Raw genomic sequence first — 24,598 nt, forward strand, 5'->3', positions numbered from 1 at the left:
TAGAGGAGCAAAGGAGAATAAGTGCATATTAAGAAAAAAAATAAGAAAATAAAAAGAAGTAAAGATAAAAATTAAACATGAAGAGTAGAACCAAGAGTTTCATCATTCTTGTGCCATTTAAGATCTTATTCACTCAACTTTATTGCTTTTCTTTTTCTTTTTTCGAATTTTTTTTTTCGAATATTTTTTTTTTTTACTCTATAGCCTTTGAGAAACAACATTTCATTCAGCATGTCCAACATTTAACCAATATACAATGTACATCAAGTATGGCCCAAAATACATCATGAAGCATAGCCAACAAAACAAGTTGTCCAATGAAACAAAACCCCCCATACTTATTCCCAAAACAATTCCAAAGCTCCAAAATTCCTTAAGGATATGGTGATATCATGGTTTTTCACTTAAGGCTTGTAGTGAGCTTCAAAACAAGGAAAGGGAAACAAGGCTCAAAAGGGCTATCAAAGGAATTAATTCAAGGTAAGTCCATTTGGCTAGAAGCTTATAAGAACAAAATTGCCTCAATCATTTCCAAATATGCATGTGAATTAGGACGCATCAACAAGAATCATGCCAAGGCTATTGTGCAAGCAATCAATGGGGCAAAACACACCAAATGATTATGATGATGGATGGCTCAAATTCTCACAAAGGTAAAATCATCACTTTCAAATTGAGCTTTCAAAACTATCATGACATGTAGAGAAGAATCAAGGATTTCAAGTCACAAAATGTCAAGAACTTTTATTTTCAAAACAATTACCCATTTCTTGAACATATCCTATAATTCAAAGAAAAACATGCAAAGTCGTACGTGCACACAAAATTGACCCAAAATATTAAACTAAAAATCCGACGAAACTAACAACATTAACAAATTAACACAAGTAACAAATTAACAAAACCAACAAAACTAGCAAAACCAAAGAACACTCCCCCCCCATACTTAAACAACACATTGTCCTCAATGTAGCACAATTAAAAGATTAAAAACAATTAAATCATCAAAGAGAATCGGACAAGTGTAATAAAAGCAAAGAAGGAGATAGGAAAAGAAAAACTCCCGAAGTCATGGTGGAGGAAGAGTAGGGTGGAGTAAGGAAGTCTCTTCCACCACTACGTCCACTAAAGAAGGGTTCGTGAGGAATGGCTTAAGTCGATGTCCGTTGACCTTGAAGCTCTTGTTTGTGGAGTCGCTTTTGATCTCAACTGTACTATAAGGAAAAACATTAGTAACAACAAAAGGACCAATCCACTTAGACCTCAACTTACCACTCATGAGTCCAAGCCTAGAATTATACAATAACACTTTTTGCCCAACCACGAAGTCTTTTTTAACTATCATACTATCATGGAACTTCTTGGTCTTTTCTTTGTAGAACTTGGCATTCTCGTAGGCTTCTAGGCGGATTTCATCTAACTCACTCAGTTGCAACTTCCTTTCCTCGCCAGCTTGATCCATAGAGAAGTTGCAAGTCTTCACTGCCCAGTATGCTTTGTGCTCAATTTCTACTGGAAGATGACATGCTTTTCCAAAGACAACCCGATAAGGAGACATTCCTATAGGTGCTTTGTAGGCAGTCCGATGTGCCCAGAGAGCATCATCAAGCCTGGTACTCCAATCTTTCCTGCTTGGCTGCACAATCTTCTCTAAAATTCGCTTGATTTCTCGGTTAGAAATTTCTGCCTGTCCATTGGTCTGGGGGTGGTATGGTGTGGATACCCTGTGTACCACCCTGTACTTTTTAAGCAGGGCATGCATTGTCCTGTTGCAAAAATGGGTTCCTTGATCACTAACAATTGCTTTAGGTACTCCAAACCTGCAAAACAGATTAGACCTGACAAAGTCTGCGACAACTTTAGCATCATTAGTTCTAGTGGGCTTGGCTTCCACCCATTTTGAAACATAGTCAACTACAAGGAGAATGTAAACATAACCAAAAGAGACAGGAAAAGGACCCATGAAATCTATACCCCAGACATCAAACACCTCACAGAATAGCATAGGTTGCTGAGGCATTTGTTGTCTCCATGTAAGTGTATTTCCTGCTCTCTGACACTGCTCACAAGTGTGGCAGATCTTCCACGCATCTTTAAAGATGGTGGGCCAATAAAAACCACAATCAAGCACTTTGCGAGCTGTCCTTTGAACACCCAGATGACCTCCCGGTGCGGAAGAATGACAGAACTGCAGGATTGAGTCAGTCTCATGATCTGGAATGCACCGTCTAATGACCTGATCACTGCACAATTTCCACAAGTAGGGGTCATCCCAAATAAAATGCTTAGCATCACTTTTAATTTTATCTTTTTGGGCCTTAGATGCTAAGGGAGGAAAAACAGAGGCAACTAAATAATTGACAATGTTAGCAAACCAGGGAGTAGAAAGAGAGTCAGAAATACTATACAATATATACAAATGATCATCCGGGAAATCATCCCGAATAGGTGAATCTGCATCAGAGACACGTTCGATCCGACTCAAATGATCAGCAACTAGATTTTGTGCTCCGCTCCTATCACGGATCTCCAAGTCAAACTCTTGGAGCCAGAGCATCCATCGGATCAACCTAGGCTTAGAATCAGCCTTCTTCAACAAGTACTTTAGAGCTGCATGGTCAGTATAAACAATAATGCGAGTACCAAACAAATAAGATCGAAATTTTTCAAGAGCAAAAACTATGGCTAGAAGCTCTTTCTCAGTAGTAGTATAATTTGCTTGGGCAGCATCTAAAGTCCTAGAAGCATAATATATCACCCTGGGCAATTTATCAATTTTCTGAGCAAGGACAGCCCCCAATGCATAATTTGATGCATCACACATAAGCTCAAAAGGGGCTGTCCAATCGGGTGCCTGGATGATGGGGGTGGTAGTCAACGCTCTTTTGAGGCAATCAAAAGCCTCTTTGCATTTGTCATTAAAGTCAAACTCCACCTCCTTTTGCAACAAGTTGGACAGTGGAAGGGCTACTTTGCTAAAATCCCTTATAAAGCGCCTGTAGAATCCTGCATGACCAAGAAAAGATCGCACCTCTCGCACACAAGAGGGGTAAGGCAATTGTGAAATAACAGATAGTTTTGCAGGATCTACTTCAATACCCTTATTGGAAATAATGTGGCCTAAAACTATACCTTGCTCAACCATAAAATGACATTTTTCAAAATTTAGAACAAGGTTAGTTTCAATGCATCTATTCAAAACTTTTTCCAAACTATTCAAACAACCATCAAAAGAGGATCCATATACAGTGAAATCATCCATAAACACCTCTATGCAATTTTCTAAAAAATCATTGAAAATACTAATCATGCACCTCTGGAAGGTACCAGGGGCATTGCATAGGCCGAAAGGCATCCTCCTATAAGCAAAAGTGCCGAAGGGGCAGGTGAATGTGGTCTTTTCCTGATCCTCAGGAGCAATAGTAATTTGCATATAACCTGAAAAACCATCAAGGAAACAGTAGTGGGATTTACCTGCCAGGCGTTCAAGCATCTGGTCAATGAATGGCAGGGGAAAATGGTCCTTTTTGGTAACCTGGTTCAGCCTCCTATAGTCAATGCAGACTCTCCAACTGTTCTGCATCCTAGTAGGAATCAACTCCTCCTTCTCATTTCTGATCACTGTGAGGCCAGTCTTCTTCGGGACTACCTGGACGGGACTCACCCATTGGCTATCGGAGATAGGATAAATGATTCCAGCTTGCAAAAGCTTGGTTATCTCCTTATTCACTACATCAAGAATCACCGGGTTGAGTCTTCTCTGTGGTTGTCTTACCGGTTTAGCTCCATCCTCTAAATTTATTCGATGCATACATGTGGATGGGCTAATACCAGGAATGTCCGCCAGGGTCCAGCCTATAGCCTTCTTATGCTTCTTGAGAACTGACAACAACTTCTCCTCTTGCTCATCAGTAAGGGAGGCAGATATAATCACTGGAAAACTCTTGCTATCATCCAAGTAAGCGTATTTTAAATTTGATGGCAGAGGCTTCAATTCTGGTGTGGTCGGCTGGACAGTGGTGGAAGGGGATGGTTTCTCAGCCTTTACCTCATAAAGAAAGTCAGAGGTATGTGTACTTCCTGAAACATGGTTAGTCCTATCTGACTCTATAAAATCAATCTCAAGAGGTAAAACACCACCACCAGGCATGCAATCAATATCACTCTCAGATTCACTCTCAGCATCAAATTCAGACATATGATCAAGTACAATTTCAGACTCAATGCATGAAGAGTGAGAGGCATGCAGATTAGAATAAAGATCAGTCATGTATTCATCAACAACATGGTCAATTATTTCAGCATGAAATACAGAAAGATCTTCAGATGGGTATTTCATAGCATCCAGAATATTAAAATGAACAGTTATGTCACCAAATTCCATAGACAGTGTGCCTGCATAAACATCTATCTTAGTTCTAGCAGTTTTCATAAAGGGTCTGCCTAGAATGATAGGAACTGATCCTTGAGAAAATCCATCTTCCATATTCAAGATATAAAAATCAACAGGGAAAATCAATTCACCAACTCTAACTAAGACATCTTCTATGAAACCAACAGGGTAGGCAACACTTCTATTAGCTAAATGAATTACCACATCAGTTGACTGCAAGGGACCTAGAGATAGAGAATTAAAAATCGACAGAGGCATAACACTAACAGAGGCTCCTAAATCTAGCATGGCATTGTCAAACTTACTATTCCCTATAATACAAGGTATGCTGAATGTACCTGGATCTTTGCATTTTTCAGGAATTTGAGGAACAGATTTACCAATCAATGCGGAGACATTTCTGCCCATGCTAATCCGTTCACTTCCTTTAAGCTTCCGCTTATTAGTGCATAGCTCCTTCAAGAATTTGGCATATCTTGGAATTTGCTTTATTGCATCCAACAGAGGTATGTTTACCTCTACCTTTCTAAACGTTTCCAAGATCTCTTTCTCTGCCTCTTCCATTTTTTTGTTGGAAACTGCTCTTGGAGGGAATGGAAGAGGGGGAATGTGCTGCTTCTGCAAATCAGAATTACTTGTGGAAGAAGATTCACCTGCACAGAAATTGTTAGGTAAATTTTTGTCATCACCTTTTTCTGGAATAGAGTGAAGTTTGGCAGGTTCATTTGCAGATGAGGAAGGTGCTACGGGTTGAGGTCCTTGACACTGCTTTCCCGACCTCAATGAAATGGCACTGACATTTTTGGGATTTTGGACAGCTTGAGAAGGCAGCTTGTCAGAATTCTGGGACTGTTGTTGATTCAATTGGGTAGCCAATTGTCCCATCTGATTGGTTAAGCTCTGAATGGAGGCTCTGGTCTCTTGCTGAAACTGCATGTTCTGCATAGTCATTTGCCTCACAAGTTCTTCGAGGGAAGGTTGTGGAAGGGCCTCAACTATTGGCTGTTTCTGGGGTTGTTGCTGTTGTTGGATTGGTGGAGGAATGTATGGTCTGCTTGGGCCAGCAGCATTTTGGAAGGAAGGAGCAGGCTGTTGTTGTTGTTGCTGAGGGCTAGACCATCTGAGGTTAGGGTGATTCCTCCATCCAGGGTTGTATCTGTTGCTGGAAAGGTCATAATTGCTCTACTGTGGTTGATTTTGCTGCTGAGGTTGAGGAGGTCTATTGTAAATATTTGCAGCATAAGCTTCAGGCTGCTCAATTGCTCCAGGTTGCTGCATGGAAGGGCAAAGGTCTGTATGGTGGTCAGCAGAGGAGCACAAACCACGAACCCTTGCGACAGGTACATATTTCTGATTCAAGGCCAGCTGGGTTACCAAGTTAACCAATGCATCCAGTTTGCCTTCAAGCTTCTTAGTTTCAGATGATGCAGATGGGTTTGTAGCTACCTCATGCACTCCTCTAATGACTATGGCATCATTTCTGGCGCTAAACTGTTAGGAGTTGGAGGCCATCTTCTCAATTAAATTTCTGGCTTCAGCAGGAGTCATGTCTCCAAGGGCTCCACCATTGGCAGCATCTATCATACTTCTCTGCATATTACTGAGTCCTTCATAAAAATATTGGAGAAGAAGCTGTTCTGAAATCTGATGGTGGGGGCAACTGGTACATAGTTTCTTAAATCTCTCCCAGTACTCATACAGGGTCTCTCCACTGAGTTGTCTAATACCTGAGATATCCTTCCTGATGGCTGTGGTCCTGGAAGCAGGGAAAAATTTCTCTAAGAATACTCTCTTAAGGTCATCCCTGCTCGTGATGGACCTTGGAGCAAGGTAATACAGCCAGTCCTTTGCCACTCCCTCTAATGAATCAGGAAAAGCCTTCAGAAATATGTGATCCTCTTGGACATCTGGGGGTTTCATGGTGGAGCAGACAATGTGAAATTCTTTCAAATGTTTGTGCGGGTCTTCACCTGCAAGGCCATGAAACTTTGGAAGCAAATGAATCAGTCCAGTTTTAAGAACATATGGGACATCCTCATCAGGGTATTGGATGCACAAGCTTTCGTAGGTGAAATCAGGTGCAGCCATTTCCCTTAGAGTCCTCTCACGAGGTGGAGGTTGTGCCATGTTCTCAGAATGTGCAAAATCAAAATGCTCAGAATCAGAATGCTCAAAATTATAATGCTTAAGATCAGGATGTTCAAAATCACCAATAACAGAATGCACAGATTCACCAGTTATGGAATGCTCAGAATGATCAAAAGGTATAAAATGATGCCTAACTAATCTATGAAATGTCCTATCTATCTCAGGATCAAAGGGTTGTAAGTCAGATGGATTGCCTCTAGTCATACACTACATTCAGCATGCACACAACTAGTTGCCTTGTCATGTAAATAAAGGTGTAGGTTTGAACTACAGCTACCCTCAAATGATATCCAAATGACTTGAAATTTTGTGAGCAACCTTATAAAATGATGAGAAGATAGCACAAAAAATTTCAGACAAAAATTCAAAGTCTAACTATGAAAGCTAAAAATGGTAAGTTAAGAAAAATAAGTGAATAAAACTTGAAAAATAAAAAACTTTTGACAGAATCGCTTTGTTTGGACGATGGAGACCTCAGCCGGCCTGTGGCAGGTTGCAACGGCGTAGGAAATTTTTTTCTACCCCAAATGCATATATAATAATTGCGATTCTGATAACCGGAGCAAAAGTTATGGCCGTTTGAAGTTTTGACAAACACAAAATTTGCTAGTTTTTTGGAACTTTCAAATCTGACCAAACTAAAGGCTCTAGCTATTTTTCACACAAAATATGGATTAAAAGAAGTTACCACAAAAAATTCAGCCAAAAATAACAACCCTAGCTACTAAAACAAAAAATCTCAAATAATTCAGCATGGGTGGTCGCTAAAATCCGTCTCTAATTGATTTCTACTACTACTCTGTTTTTGCTGCAAGCACAATCTTCACAGCAAAACACCCAAGACTGAAACAGGGGAAACGCTTAATGGAAAAACTGAAACAGAACACACATTAAACAAAATACTAGGACACTAGACAACACTAACACACATACTAACACAATACTAACAATTAAACATAAAACACGAAAGGATTAAACACACAACACTAGCTAGCTATTATGAACCTTTGGACACTGCTCCTTGGCAACAACGCCAAATTTGATCGAGGCCGTACCCGAATCAAATAAACATGAAAATGCAGTAACTAGGAAGTGATCCTAGGTCGTTTCCCAACGAGCAGTGACAAACCAAATGTTCATAATATACTTGCAGTAACAGTAACGATTGGGGGGGAGGGGGGTTTGTTTGTTTTATGATTAAAGAGCAGAACAAGTAAACTGGAATACGAAATTACTAATATTAAAAACGGGTTGTTTCCTTTGATTTAGAAGCCATTCTCTTATCCTGGGTTATGGAGAATTCGTCCCTAACAGTCAACCACTTAATCCAACCCTATTTCAATTTACTAAGCGAAAATCAACTTAGGGTTGTCAATACGTGATTAGGCACCACATACACTAGTTAGCCCTTCGTCCATTAAGCATGAACGCAAGTTAGGCTCAGAGGCAATTAATCGAACACGAAGCGTGCACTGATTAATATTCACGAATTTGGGATAACTGGTGAAGGGAAAACTGCCAGGGAACCACATTTCAAGCGAAACCTCAAAGAGAGTTGGGCTTCGTCCTCAAAAGGAAACAACACCAGAAAATCTAGCCTTCCATGGATTCAAACAGAAAACGCAAATGAAACATGAAGCAGAAACGTAAATGAACAAAAACGTAAATGAACAGAAACGTAGATGAAACAGAAACGTAAATGAGAGTAGAAGAAGAAGCAAGAACGAAATTGTAATTAGGAACAGAAAACGTAAAATTGCATTACGTTAACAGTAGCATTAAGCAGAAAAACGAAAACCCTAAAACAAAAGCTCTGAATAATGAATAGCATCACAGAATGCCTTGCACGAATCGCAAGGCTGCTATTTAAAAATAGTCACTCAAAGTCACTGGGCCCTATTACAATACTCTGGCCCAAAACGAAATAAACACTGAACAACATAAAATAAAATTGCGAAATTTCCTAATTAGAAATTAACTAAGGTAAGCGCTGCTTAATTTGCCCTCTTCAAGTCCATAACCAAAATCCGGATTAAGCCCAATGTTTCATTAATTCCTGAAATTAGATTAAAAACATCAAATTAGCTAAATGAGCCCAAATAATAAAACTGCCTGATTAATTGACAATTAAGACCAATCAGTAATTAAAATGGTGCAAAAAGGGTTTAGAAAATAGAAGAAAATGATGGCACATCACAACATATTGTTGCTAGTAGTCCCTACTGCTGTAATATGTTCTTCAAAGGGGATGATACCTCTAGAGACCATCAAGAGAGATATGACCACCTTGGGAATTAACGTTAAAATCCCTTTTAGCTCTCTCCCATAGAGGTCCCTACTGCGTGCCATTTTTTCACACTGTCATGCATATAGTCAAAATGTCATGTACCCCTATGATTATTTTTGTTTATGGATAGTGTCGTACTATGTACATTCCCATGTTGTGCCTTATCATGCACGGGTTTCGTCTTGATCCCCTCTCTTTGGCAAACCAATGGAGGGTCCATGTCACCTTCTTAAATACATACGTCGGGCACCGTGCTACCCCAAGACGTTGTATCTAAGAAGGAGACAATTTCCCGGGCTCCCGTATTCATAAATTGCATTTGTGTCATATGCATTTCTTCATGCATTCATCCATTCCACCCATGATAGATGTCGGAGTTTTGATTCGCACTGGGTTTTTGTTTCACTTTAGTAAAACATGGGAACAAATCAAACTGGAAAAAGGTTTTATCAAGTCAAGATTAAGGGCCTAGATATCACCAGCATTAAGGAGTTAGGGCGGTTGATGGGACCTCTCCAAATGCAAGCCTTCCGCAAGGCGTACGGAAATATTTTAGATTTGACCATATCAGAGATATCCACAGAAGCCGTTGTATCACTCACCCAATACTATGACCAACATTTGAGATGCTTCACGTTTGGAGACTTCCAATTAGTACCTACTGTCGAAGAATTTGAGGAGATTCTAGGATGTCCTCTTGGGGGAAGGAAACTATATCTTTTCTCCAGGTTTCTTCCCTCCTTGAGCAAGATTACAGTTGTGGTCAGGGATTCGGCGAAAGGATTGGATCGTGTAAAGAAAACTCGAAACGGCGTAGTGGGCCTCCCACGAAAGTACTTAGAAGGCAAGGCAAGGGATATGGCGAATCAAGAGGAGTGGGTCCCGTTTATGGACGTTTTAGCATTGCTAATCTTTGGGGTTGTCCTCTTTCCAATCATGGATGGTTTGGTGCACCTAGCCGCAATTGATGCTTTCGTTGCATATCACCATAGCAAAGAGAGCCCGGTGGTAGCTATCTTGGCGAACTTATTTGACACATTTGACCGAAGGTGCGAGAAGAGTAGCGCACGGATCATCTGATATTTACCCGCTCTTTGTATATGGTTGGTTTTTCACCTATTCCAACAAGACATAAGGCATCCATGTCCGCTCCGAAGCCATCGCTCGTGTGTCGAAAAAAGAGGAGTAGATTGGGACCAACACTTGGCTGGGATAGGAGGCAGAACAATCAACTGGTTTCCTCGATGGAAGGAAGGAAACGAGGGAGTTCTCTTCTCATGTGGGGACTACCCAAACATCCTGTTAATAGGAACGAGGGGTTGCATTAACTACAATCTCGCACTTGCTATAAGACAGTTAGGGTACCCCATGAGTGGAGCACCGACGGAAGAGAGTCTCTCTCCTTTCCTTGTGAGAGATTTTGGTGCGCAGAGTTTCAAGGTTATACAAAGAGTACATAAGGCATGGGAAGGCCCGTTAAGGAAAGATAAAGAACTTAGGGGCATCTGTAATGGCATCATCGGTGGTTATTATGAATGGCTGAAAGTTCATACACGAGGGTTAGATTGGCTCTCCAAGTTGAAAATTATCAAAGAGGAGAGCTTCGAAGCTCCGGAAGAGGATGAAGAAGTTCGGGCTCTAAAAACCGAACTAGGAAAAGCAAGACTTGCCAAAGAAAAATTCAAGTTGGTCGCTACAGACGTTCGGAAAGAGTGTGCCGGGTTACGAGAAGAAAATGCAGCAACTGCAAGAGCCCTTGAACAAGAAACCAAGAGGCCTCACAAGGAAGAGCATGGCCGAGACAAATTCCGTGGAGCTTTGTGGGGCAGCAACAGTGAGCTCAAGCTTCAAAGGGAAGAGAGAGACTAATCACGAGCACATAGCATGGTCTTGAAAGAGGAGTTAGCTGCTTGCTCAAGGTCCAAAAGAAACTTGTCTCAGCGTTTATGCGAGAGAGAGACCAACATGTTAGCCATCGTCAGCAAGTACCAAGAAGAACTAAATCTAGCCACGGCCCACGAGCATAAAGTGGCGGACGAGTATGCCCAAGTGTATGCAGAAAAGGAGGCTAGAGGAAGGATGATCGACGCGTTACATCAAGAGGCAACAATGTGGATGGACCGATTTGCTCTTACCTTGAACGGGAGTCAAGAGCTTCCCCGATTGCAAGCCAAGGCCAAAGCAATGGCGGACACCTACTTCGCCCTCGAGGAGATCCACAGACTTCTCAGCTATTGTCAGCTCATGATAGACTTAATGGCCCATATAATTAGAAATTGCTAGGAAGTTTCTATTGTCACTCAGATCTTGACTAGTTATAACTTTCTGAGTTTATCCCATGTTTTTATTCCAAAAATCAGTACGAATCAAATCACTCCCGCATTTTATCTCTAGCAAGCATTCATTTTTCTTTACCTACTCCTCACGTTTGGTTTTTTTAGGAAAAACGCCATAACTAAACGCGCCCCAAGGCATCCCTATCGCACCAAATCCAAATCTAGGACGATGGGTGACCAAGAGGAGACACAGGAACAGATGAAAGCCGGCATGTCGGCTTTGAAAGAGCAAATGGCTTCCATGATGGAGGCCATGTTAGGAATGAGACAAATCATGGAGAATAACGTGGCCACCGCTGCCGCTGTTAGTTTGGCTGCCGAAGCAGACCCAACTCTCCCAGCTACCGCGCACCATCCTCTCCCAAACGTGGTAGGATGAGAAAGGAGCACACTGGGGCACATCAGCAACCCCCATTTTGGATACAACCGGGTGCCTTACCCTTATGGATTACCACCTAATTACACGCCACCAGTCATGCGTGATGATGCGGGTCATATCCCCCCAAAATTCAAGGTACCTGATTTCGACAAGTACAAAGGGACGACTTGTCCTAAGAACCATCTCAAGATGTAATGTCGCAAGATGGGGGTGCATTCTAGGGATGAAAAGTTGTTAATGCACTTTTTCCAAGATAGCTTGGCTGGAGCCACGGTCATTTGGTACACTAATCTGGAAGCTTCCCGCATTCGTACTTGGAAGGATCTGATTACTTCCTTCCTTAGGCAATATCAGTACAATTCCGATATGGCTCCCGATCGCACTCAGCTGTAGAACATGGTTAAGAAGGAAAGTGAGACCTTTAAAGAGTACGCACAACGGTGGAGAGACCTGGCAGCACAAGTGGCCCCTCCCATGGTCGAAAGGGAGATGATTACCATGATGGTAGACACCTTACCGGTGTTTTACTATGAGAAGTTGGTAGGCTATATGCCCTCCAGCTTCGCGGACTTGGTATTTGCAGGGGAGAGAATCGAAGTAGGTTTGAAGAGAGGGAAGTTCGATTACGTCTCCTACACAAGTACCAATGCTAGGAGGATCGGAGCAACTGGGGAAAAAAGGAAGGAAGGAGATACCTATGCCATCACTTCGACGCCTGCATGGGTCAAGCCACCGTAGACCTCTCATGGTACCCATCAGTACGCGCAACATCACCCAAGCTTCTCAGCTCGCGTCGGGAACTCTTCCAATTCAGCACCCGTACAGCCTAGAGCGCCCACCCCCATCCAGAGGGAGGCCCCCCAAGCTCCGGCTCCAACCACGACTCGCTTGGCCGGCAATGCCCACTTTGGCACCGGTTCCAACGCAACGAGGAACTTTCCCCCGAGGCCAGTTCCAGAATTCACCCTGATCCCAATGACGTACGAAGGCCTCTTGCCGTCCCTCATTGCTAACCAGATGGATGTGATATCTCCTGGGAAGATCTACCAGCCTCCTTTTCCAAAGTGGTATGACCCTGACGCAACTTGCACATACCATGGGAAAATCCGGGCCACTCTACTGAAAAATGCTTGGCCCTTAAATACAAGGTCCAACATTTGATAGACGCCGGATGGCTGACGTTTCAAGAGGATCAGCCCAACGTGAAAACAAACCCGCTCGCCAATCATGGAGGGGGAGCAGTTAATGTCGTCGAATCGGGTAGGCCGCGCAGGTCTAAGCCTTTAAAGGACGTGACGACCCCTAGGAGGTTTATTTATGAGGCCCTACAAAAGAGGGGCATAATTCCCCACGTTGGGCACGGAGAGGATTCCTGTTTGATGCATCCCGGCGAGCCACATAACATGGAAACATGTTTAGCAGTGGAGGACCTGTTGCAACAGATGATAGATCAAGGCCAACTGGAAGTCGGCGATGAGGAGAGTGAATAGCAGCATATATGTTTGCAGTCCGCAGATGAGAGAAGTTTTGGAAGGCCTAAGCCTTTGGTGGTATATTTCACCAAAGACGCAGCCCCCCAAAAGCCCCAATACCCCTCGGTAGTTAAACCTATTCCGTTTCCATACCGAAACAGCCACGCAGTCCCGTGGAGGTATGCACCTCCAAGCGAAAGGAAGGAAGAGGCCACCGACGTCAGCTCCTTGTCAGCCAAGGTAACCAATATCACGGGGCTGAGCGGCATGACCTGCAGCGGTCGCGTGTTTGCACTCCCCGACACAACCCGCAAACGTTAAAGGGAAGGCAAAGATGGTGGAAAAACAAAATGACAAGACGACCCTCACTCTGAACGAGGATATTCCAGTGAAAGGTCTTCCGGAGAAAAGGGATGGCTGTGGCAAGAAGGAAGTATCGCTAGAGGAGGCAGGTGGGTTCCTCCGCATTATTCAGCAAAGTGAGTTCAAGGTCATTGAGCAGCTCAACAAAACCCTGGCCAGGGTCTCTTTTTTGGAATTACTCATGAGCTCAGAGCCTCATCGGGCTTTGCTAGTAAAGGTCTTGAACGAAGCTCATGTGGCCCAAGATATCTCTATAGAAGGATTTGGAGGACTCATCAATAACATCACCGCCAACAACTATCTCGCCTTCGCCGAAGAAGAAATCCCTGTCGAGGGGAGAGGGCATAGCAGGGCTTTGCATGTATCAGTCAAATGCATGGACCACATCGTGGCCAAGGTGCTCATCGATAACGGTTTCAGTTTAAACGTAATGCCCAAAAGCACGTTGGAGAAATTAACGTTTAATGCTTCCCATCTAAAGCCAAGTTCCATGGTGGTCCGTGCCTTTGACGGCACCCACCGAGAAGTTAGGGGAGAGATCGGCCTCCCTGTACAGATAGGTCCCCATACCTGTCAGGTTACCTTCCAAGTGATGGAATTAACCCGGCTTACAGCTGTCTTTTGGGATGCTCGTGGATCCACTCGGTGGGAGTTGTTCCCTCTACACTCCACCAAAAAACTGAAGTTCATAGTAGAGGGGCATTTGGTTATTGTGTCGGGGGAGGAAGACATCTTGGTAAGTTGCCCGTCCTCTATGCCATATTTGGAGGCCGCAGAGGAGTCATTAGAAATAGCCTTTCAATCTTTTGAGGTAGTAAGCATTGCCTCCATAGATTCCTTCTCTGGGCAGCCTTGCCTGTCCGGTACGACAATGATGGTCGCCCGGGTGATGTTGGGGGAATGGTTATGAGCCCAGAATGGGTTTAGGCAAGAACAACGGCGGCAGAACCAGCCTGATAAGCTCTAGAGGAAACCGTTATCGGTGGAAATTTATTTTATTTTTTGATTAGGCGAGGAAATGACTTAAATAAATGACTAAAGCACGTCAAAAGGTGGTACGGAAAGTAAATGAAATAAAAATAAAAGCACGCGAAACAAGTGGGGACCACTAAGGGTACATAGAATGAATTGAAAAGTTTGATTTCGGGAACTTACCGGTTGAAGACCGAAGAACGATGAAGAATGAACGAAGAATGATGAAGAACGGTGGAAAACCTTCGTGAAATCGCCCATGGAAACGTCTCGGAAGCGTTACGGAAACGCCTCGGCTTGGATTTTCTTCACGGAAACAATTTTTCTCACTAATTTTAAGTGATTCTCGGATACCAGGAGGGTTGAACATTTTTGTTCTGCCCTCTTTCCCCTATTTATAGGGAAAAGAGGGAGGAGCTTGCCACCTAGCTCGCCCAGGCGAGCTCAGCTCACCCAGGCGAGCTAGGTTGCTTCCTCCAGAAGGCACCGCCTTCTAGTGGAACTTCCTAGAAGGCCCTAGTGGGCCTGATTGCTATTTGCACACCCTTGTTTATGAAATACACCCCTTGCCTTTTTTTGCTGATTCTTTTTCCGTAACGTTACGGAACTTTACGAATTACGTAACGATACTTGTTTTCTTTCTGTAATGTCACGAAACCTTATGGAATACATAATCACCCCTTCTTTGACTTCCAGGATGTTACGGAACTTCACGAATTGTGCAACAATGCTTCCTTTTGACTTCCGGCATGTCACAGAACTTCACGGATTGTGCAACAATGCTTCCTTTTGACTTCCGGCATGTCACGGAACTTCACGGATTGCCTAACAATGGGTGCCAAGTACCTCGAAGTGGTCAAACGAGGATCGCATCCCAACAAACGGATGATCCCCGGACGAAATTAGGGTATGACACCAGGGATGCAGGAGAAGGCCTTAGGGCTCTCATGAGCCTTAGGATAGATTTTAGGCCCATGGGCTAAGTATCAACCCACTTATCTTTGTACATATTAGATTAGGGTTTCATTATTTTTTGGGCCTTGTATTTAGGACTCCATAGTGTAGGGAGGGAACCCCCAAGTTTAGGGTATCCTAGTAATATAGGATTTTTTAGCCCTTGTATTTTAGGGCACCTAGACTAGTTTTTGTATTAAGGGTAGTTTTGTAATTTCACATGCATTAAGTGCTCTATTTGATGTATGTTCTGGGAGAGAGATTTAATTGAATTGGGATAAGTCCAATCCAATTAAATTATGGACCAGCCTAAGGGAGAGGTGAGCATTTGCTTGCTACACCCCATTACCACATCATATAGTCACACTTTGTGCATGCCCTTCATGCTTTACATGCCTCATGACACATAAGCACACTTAGCGGAGAATCTTGGACTTGATCTTGGATTAGTAGGCTGAATCATAGCTGAAATCCACTAATCATAATTAGTGAAATTTTGGCTCCACAAATTCAAATTCAAATTCGAGTGAAATTTGAATAGAAATTCAAATTTCCCTCTAATTTTGTGTGACACATAGGCTATAAATAGAGGCCTTGTGTGTGCATTTTGTAACTTTGATCATTTGAGAAATTAGACTTCAAAGTTCAGACCTCATTCTCCATCTTCTCTCTCTCAAAATTTCGTTCCCTTCCCTCCCTCTCCCTCTACTCATCTTCTCTTATATTCAAGCTCTTATCCATGGCTTCCTATGGCGGTGAGCTTGTTCTTGACTCATCTTCCCCTTGAAGTGGTGTCTCCAGTAAAATTTTCTCCTTCTTCATCCCACTACTATTGATCTTCAAGAAGCAAAGGACTCCATTGATGAAGAAGATTCAAGGCCTACAAGCTCTACATGGAGCTACATTAGCTTTGGCGGGGTTACTGGCCATTTTCAGAAGGTGAAGGAGGTTGGAAGGTAGAAGAAAGGCTAGGGTTTGGAAATGGTAACTATGTGATAGTTGAAGGTGTGACTGAAGTGGAGATTTTGGCTTTTATAGAAGGAAAGAGACATTTTGGTTGGCTATGGTAGGTGAAGGAGTAAATGCTGGAGTTATGGGGTTTTGATGAGGTGAAAATGTAGAAATGTAACGGATTACACGCAATAGACACACAAGTAATCGATTAAATTTACATAGTAATCAATTAAACTGGCCCTTGTTTTCACTTAAATCCAAAAGCTGCTATGAGTAATCGATTAAAGCGTGAACCTAATTGACTAAATATGCTAGAAAAACTCCCCCCTGAGGCTGTTGTATTCGATTAACATGTTGAGTAATCGATTAATACAAAATGAAATCCACACTAAGTTCAAACATATAGGCATGTAATCAATTAAATAGATAGATAATCGATTAAAACAAAAACTTTTAAACAGAAACACCACAACCACAAAAATGGTAATCAATTAAAACATGGGGTAATCGATTAAAACAACAAGTTTTCAACATAGAAAACACTTATCAAGCAATGGTAATTAATTAAATCATGGCGTAATCAATTAAAACATAAAGTTTTGAAAAACTTACCAAACATATAACATGCAATAATCGATTAAAACAGAGAGAAAACACATAATAATTGTGAAAAACATGTGATCTTCGAACAAGCTAATGAGTATGCACATGAATCAATAACCTGTGACACAAACTAAATAAAAACAAATGATAGCAATGTGAATCACATACTATGCAAACAAAATGTCATACTATGCTTGATGCATCTAGTGTGCCTAGTTCATTTCTAATGAAAAAGACCTATCTCTAGCAAGAGATTTTGTAAAAATGTATGCTAGTTGATGCTCACTATCAATAAGCTCAATGCAATGATCTCTAAGAAATTGATGCCTTATCTCTATGTGCTTAGTTCTAGAATTCATGACAGGGTTTTTTGTTAGGTTGATAGCACTTGTGCTGTCACATTTTAGAGGAATGTGATCAAGGTTTACTCTAAAGTCTTCTAGTTGTTGCTTCATCCAGAGACTTTGAGCACAACAACTTCCTGCAACTATATATTCAGCTTCGACAGTTGAAAGTGCGACACAAGCTTGCTTCTTGCAATTCCAAGACACTAAAGAGCTTCCTAATAAGTGGCATGCACCACCTATACTTTTTCTATCTAATTTGCATCCTGCAAAATCAGAATCTAAAAACCTGTTAAGTTTAAGGATGTACCTTTGGGATACCACAAACCTACATTGGTTGTGCCCTCAAGATACTCAATGATCCTTTTAACAGTAGTTAAGTGAGATTCCTTAGGATTGGATTGGTATCTTGCAAGTAAGAAAATACTTAGCATGATATCTGGTCTACTTGCAATTAGGTAGAGCAGTGATTCAATCATACCTCTGTATCTTGATTCATCCATTGATTTACCTTTCTCATCTAAGTCAAGGTAGGTTGAGGTAGCCATAGGAGTGGATGCTTCTTTGCACTTTTCCATACCAAATTTCTTTACTAGTTTTATGCAATATTTGGTTTGACTAAGGAAGGTTCCATGTTTCATTTGCTTGACTTGTAGTCCTAGAAAGAAGTTTAATTCTCCCATCATAGACATCTCAAATTCTTTCTGCATGCAACATGAAAATTCCTTGCACAAGGTTTCATTAGTAGAACCAAATGTATTATCATCAACATATATTTGAAAAATTAACAAATCATTGTTTACTTTCTTAATAAACAAAGTTTTGTCAACCTAACCTCTAGTGAAATATTGTTCAATTAAAAAACTACTCAATCTATAATACCATGACCTTGGTGCTTGCTTCAAACCATATAGAGCCTTTTTTCAGTTTGTAGACATTGTTAGGATGTTCATAATTCACAAATCTGGGTGGATGATCTACATACACTTCTTCTTCAATGCGTCCATTGATGAAGACACTTTTTACATCCATATCTAAAAGTCTGAAATCCATAATACATGCAATTGCAAGCAATGATCTTATAGCTTCTAACCTTGCAATTGGAGTGTAGGTTTCATCATAGTCAATTCCTTCTTCTTGGTTGTATCCTTTTGCAACCAATCTTGCTTTATTCCTTACTATGATGCCAGATTCATCAAGTTTACTTCAAAACACCCATTTGGTTTTGATTGACTTGTGAGAGGTTGGTTTAGGAACTAAGTGTCACACTTCATGATGGAAGCTTGCTTCTGGAGCTTCAATGGAGGCTGGATCTTTGAGCTTCAATGAGGTCCTTCAATGGTGATTTCCCACCATGGAGATGCAGCGGAAGATAAAGGAGAAGAGGTGAGGGGAGGCACCATCCACAAGGGAATAAGCCATGGAAGAAGGAGCTTCGCCACCAAGAGAGTGCCTTGGATAAAAAGCTTGGAGAGGGTGCTTCAATGGAGGAAAAGAAATAGAGAGAGAAAGAGAGAGAGGGGATCAGGAAATTGAAGGAAGAAAAGAGGGAGAGAAGTTGAACTTTGAAGTTTGTCTCACAAGACTCTCATTCATCAAAGTTACAACAAGTGTTTCACATGCTTCTATTTATAGACTAGGTAGCTTCCTGGAGAAGCTTTCTTGGGAAAACTTCCTCGAGAAGCTTCCTTGAGAAAACTTCCTTTAGAAGATAGAGCTTAGCTACACACACCTCTCTAATAACTAAGCTCACCTCCTTGAGAAGCTTCCTTGAGAAGATTCCTAAAGAAGCTAGAGCTTAGCTACACACACCTCTCTAATAACTAAGTTCACCTCCTTGAGAAGATTCATTGAGAAGATTCCTAAAGAAGCTAGAGCTTAGCTACACTCACCTCTCTAATAGCTAAGGTCACCTCCTTGAGATGAGAAGCTAGAGCTTAGCTACACCCCCCTATAATAGCTAAGTTCACCCCCATACCAAAATACATGAAAATATAAAAAAAAGTCCCTACTACAAAGACTACTCAAAATGCCCTGAAATACAAGGCTAAAACCCTATACTACTAGAATGGCCAAAATACAAGGCCCAAAAGAAAGAAAACCCTATACTATTAGTGGTGTTGGGTATCTTAGAATAGGGTAAGGTCTGAAAACCCCTTTCATGGACATCTTCCAATGAGGGAACATGGTTCCTCACCAACTCAAAGAGTGGTGCTACAAGTATAGAAAAATATGGGACAAATCTTTTGTAAAAGTTTGTTAAGTCATGGCAGCCCTAGATTTCCCTAATACTTGGTGGAGTGGGCCAATCAAGAATGACCTTTATTCTTTTAGGGTCCGTGGGAACCCCTTGATCACTATTTAAAAAATTAAGGAAAGTAATGCAATAAAATGTACCTTTTTCTGTATTTTCATGTTGATTATTCCTACAAAAAAATACGACAAACCTAAGGTGTCCCATATGAGCACCTAGGTTTGTATTAAAACCAAAAATAAGAACAAACCTACCTAATGAGTCCCTATGTACATGAATCATGAAGATGTTGGGTACATGACTAATTTTACAAAAGAGGGTTGCAACACTCAACACATTCATCATATCACTTATTTTAGGGATTTGGTACCTAATAATACCTATTTTGGGCACCAACAAAGCACAAGGATTTAAGCTATTACGAACCAAACCCTTACCGAACAACTCCTTTACTTGAGGAATAACCTCAAGCCTAAGAGGTGTGGTAGTGCTAACAAGTGTCTTTTTACAAAGGAGAAGATGTAGAGGTTGTCTAAGAGGGGAAGTTTCTTTAATATTTGTCTTTATTTCAAAATGACTTTCCTTCTTAGCTAACCTCTTGGTGGAGACACTTACCTCCTTACACTCCTCCTTAACCATTAAAGGTTGTCATTCTTCTTGGGGGTAGATTTCTTCACTAGATTCTTCCCCATGTGCTTCTGCACTTTCACTAGAGGAAGGTGAAGTAGTAGCCTCTTCTTGACTACTATAAATGTCTTGGCCCCTCATAATCATGGTTTTCTTGGTGGGGCATTGAGAATTAATGTGCCCTCTTCCAAGACATTTAAAGCACTTTATGGAGCTAGTCTTTTGCATACTAGCCTTAAGGGGTTTCTTTTCTATTGTCATCCCCTTATCATCTTTGGGCTTAGAAGGTGTCACCCTAAGATGCCTTGACCTTGGTCTTTCTTTGGATAAGAGTAAGAGCCATATGATTTTGAAATAGACTTCCTTGTAAGTTGTTGCTCTACCCTTATTTCCCAATCTAAGTTAGCCTCTACATTGTCCTTCCCATGGAATTATGGGAGGTTAATGTTAGCCTCTTGAGGCTTTCTTTCCTTTTGTCTCCAATGGGAGTGAGGTCTAAGATGTGCCCTATGCAAGAGTTATGACTACTATAGGAGACATGTTTTTCTTTTCTTAACTCTTTTAGTATTTTCCTTCTTTCTTCTTCACTTATTTTCTCTTTTTCATCTTGACTTATTTCTTCCACCTTTTTTTTCCCTTTGTCTTTTCTCTCTTGTTTATCTTTCCACAACTTAAGGGATCTTAACTCATCTAATATCTTATACAAAGGGTCCTTAGGAGTAGAACCCTCACCATTAACACTAGATGAAGTGAGGCAATCCTCTCTAGGAAGGGACCAATCACTAGAGCCATGAGCAATAGACTCTAAGAGGATTGGGCTAGAGCTGCTAAAGAAGGCCCTAGGGTTCTCATGAACCTTAGGGTAGATTTCTAAGCCCATGGGCCAAGGTTGGGTCCAATTATCTTTGTACATATTAGATTAGGATGTCATTATATTTGGTCCTTGTATTTAGGGCTCTATAATGTAGGTAGGGTACCCTTGAAATATAGGATTTTTCAGCCCTTGTATTTTAGGGCACCTAGACTAGTTTTTGTATTAGGGGTAGTTTTGTAATTTCACATGCACCAAGTGAATATTTGATGTGTGTGTTGGGAAATAAATTTAATTGAATTGGTAGAAGCCTAATCCAATTAAATTTTAGAGGGGGAGGTGAGCATTTGCTTACTACACCCCATTGCCGCATCATAGTCACACTTTGTGCATGTCCTTCATGCTTTACATGCCTCATCACACCTAAGCACACTTAGTGGAGAATCTTGAAATTGATCTTGGATTAGTGGGCTGAACCATAAATGAAGTTCACTAATCATAATTAGTGAAAATTTGGCTCCACAAATTCAATTTCAAATTCAAGTGAAATTTGAATTGAAATTCAAATTTCCCTCCAATTTTGTGTGACACTTAGGCTATAAATAGAGGTCATGTGTGTGCATTTTTTCAATTTTGATCATTTGAAAACTAAACTTCAGATTTAAGAGCTCTTTTAGAGCACAAAATTTCGTGCTCTTCTCTTCCTCTCCCTTCATTCATCTCTTTCTTCCTCCAAGCTCTTATCCATGGCCTCCTATGGTGGTGAGCTTCTTCTAGACTCATCTTCTCCTTGAAGTGGCGTCTTCTCTCTCTCTTCCTTCTCCATTCCTTCTTATTCAAGGGATGGCACCAATCCTCCTTTCCAATTCCCTATATGGCAACTAACAAACAAGGAAACAAAGAGACAAACAAGAACTAAAGACAAAAAAATGAAATGAAAGCTAAATCAATGGAGTTTTAACAAGACAATTTTTCAAGGATTATTCAACAATTAAAGCAATGAAAAGGACATAGAAGCAAGCTAGGACTCAAAGAGAAACTTAGAATGACTCTAGAGTAGAGTAAAAAAACTGAAAAAAAGACTCAAAAAACCTCTAGCTTTGGCACTTGTTTTCACACTAATTTTCAATTGAAATTTAGGAACTAAGATTGGTATAAAATAGGCACCAATTATAGAATAAATTTTGAGCCAAAACAAGAAGCACACTTCCCTTTCACTTTTTTTTCCTAGATACTGATTTTTCTGCCAACTTGTGTGATTTTTATTATTTTTTCCTTTTATCCAAATCACTTGGTTATTTTTTTAAAATTTTTTCCAGATGTCTAAAAAATTCAGTAAAAATGTTAGCTCAAAATTCGAGGTAACCAATGCTCAGTAATTTTTACAAGTTTGTATGTCCAAGCTGCCAGCACCAGCGATTCCAGATTTAAATTTTTTTTAAGCATGGAATATTGATTGCCTTGGGCTTACTTTCAAACTTCCTATGTATTTTGAACTCACCAGGCTTGTTTACCACAGTTTTAGGAGTTTAATATTCACTTAGAATCAAAATTTCAGCCAGCAATTCATTCACAAAATCTCAAATTCACAATAGACACAATCATAAGGAAACCTAAAAGTTCAAGAAAAGGATCACAATCAAAGACTCTCTAAGAATTTTGCATGAACATGTTAAGGACTAATTAATATGCAAATATTTGACTCAAATCAAATAATAGGCTAAAAGAATTTCATACACTCATGAACAAATGAGTTAGACAAAGAAACAAGAAAAATAAAATTCAGCACAACATAAGAAATCTTATGTGACAAGTTTCATGACTAGACATGACTTCTATGACAAAACTACAATAGGTGAACAAGTCACTCTAGATTTTTGAGGTTTTCTTCTACTTTAATGTTTTTGTAAGAATTTTATGGTTTAGGTTTCAGCCACAAAAAATAACAAGACAAAACTCAAAGGAACCTAAACTCAACACAATTCATGGTTCAAGAACAAGAACAAGAAATTTGAACCATAGAAAATCAAATCTAGCTTCTATAGCAAGTTTAATCGGTGGAAACTATAAAGAATCATGTTAAAAGCATTTAGCACAAGACATGTGAGGAGATACAAGGTGAAAAATGAAGAAAAAACAATGGAAGAGAAGGTAAAGCAAAAACTTAATGGAGGTTTAAGGAGCACCTACTTGAAGCTCTTTTGCTCTGATTACCACTTGATGGAAGCTTGCTTGTGAAGCTTCTATAGAGGCTGGATCTTTGAGCTTCAATGAGGTCCTTCAATGGTGATTTCTCGCCATGGAGATCAGCGGAAGATAAAGGAGAAGAGGTGAGGGGAGGCGCCATCTACTAGGGAATAAGCCATGGAAGAAGGAGCTTCGCCACCAAGAGAGTGCCTTGGATAAAAAGCTTGGAGTGGGTGCTTCAATGGAGGAAAAGAAAGAGAGAGAGAGAAAGAGAGAGGGGGGAGCACGAAATTGAAGGAAGAAAAGAGGGAGAGAAGTTGAACTTTGAAGTTTGTCTCACAATACGCTCATTCATGAAAGTTACAACAAGTGTTACACATGCTTCTATTTATAGACTAGGTAGCTTCCTTGAGAAGCTTTCTTGAGAAAATTTCCTTGAGAAACTTCTTTGAGAAAACTTCCTTGAGAAGATAGAGCTTAGCTACACACACCTCTCTAATAACTAAGCTCACCTCCTTGAGAAGCTTCCTTGAGAAGATTCCTAAATAAGCTAGAGCTTAGCTACACACACCTCTCTAATAGCTAAGCTCACCTCCTTGAGATGAGAAGCTAGAGCTTAGCTACACACCCCCTTATAATAGCTAAGCTCACCCCCATATCAAAATACATGAAAATATAAAAAAAGTCCCTACTACAAAGACTACTCAAAATGCCCTGAAATACAAGGCTAAAACCCTATACTACTAGAATGGCCAAAATACAAGGCCCAAAAGAAGGAAAAACCTATATTAATATTTACAAAGAAGAGTGGACCCAGCCTTGGCCCATGGGCTCAAAAATCTATCCTGAGGTTCATGAGAACCCCAAGGCATTCTTTAGCATCTCTAGCCCAATCCTCTTAGAGTCTTTTATCCAATACCCTTGGGGGTAGGATTGCATCACTTCATTTCTCTTAAACTGATTTAGCTCTTCATGCATTGTCATTAGCCAATGCTCATCACACAAAGCTTCATCAATGTTTCTTGGTTCAACTTGAGAAATAAAAGCCATGTTGTCACACAAAATTCTATGTCTAGAACGTGTAGAGACACCCTTTGAGATTTCTCCAATTATGTTGTCTAAGGAGAGATCTGTTTGAGTTCTCCATTCTCTAGGAAATTCTTTAGGCATTGTCGTAGAGATTTCTTTTCTTTGTTCAAGTTCTTTAGCCTTGATGTCCTTTTCAAGATTAGAATCCTTTTCCAGAAAAGCTGCATCTTCTTCTAAAGAATTTCCTTGAACTATAGAGTTAGTTTCATCATAAACCACATGTATAGATTCTTCAACATTCAGAGTTCTTTTGTTGAATACCATATATGCCTTACTATGCAATAAATAATAAAGAAAGATAGCCTCATTGGCCTTTGCATCTGTCATACCCTAATTTCATCCGAGGACAATTGTTTGTCGGCGTGCGGACCTTGTTTGATCACTTTGAGATGCTTAACACTCATTGTCGCGTAATCCATAAAGTT

The 24,598-nt window shown here is 40.8% G+C and overlaps 1 non-coding gene across 1 annotated transcript; it reads left to right on the forward strand.

Annotated features, from left to right (window-relative positions):
- The first annotated feature begins 6,035 nt into the window (after window positions 1-6,035).
- On the forward strand, window positions 6,036-6,142 carry LOC114369075. The gene has a single exon (XR_003657534.1). It is a non-coding gene; the product is annotated as a small nucleolar RNA R71 (small nucleolar RNA).
- Window positions 6,143-24,598: the final 18,456 nt, after the last annotated feature.

This window comes from Glycine soja, chromosome 9 (assembly GCF_004193775.1).
Source record: "Glycine soja cultivar W05 chromosome 9, ASM419377v2, whole genome shotgun sequence".
Classification (NCBI taxonomy): Eukaryota; Viridiplantae; Streptophyta; class Magnoliopsida; order Fabales; family Fabaceae; genus Glycine; species Glycine soja.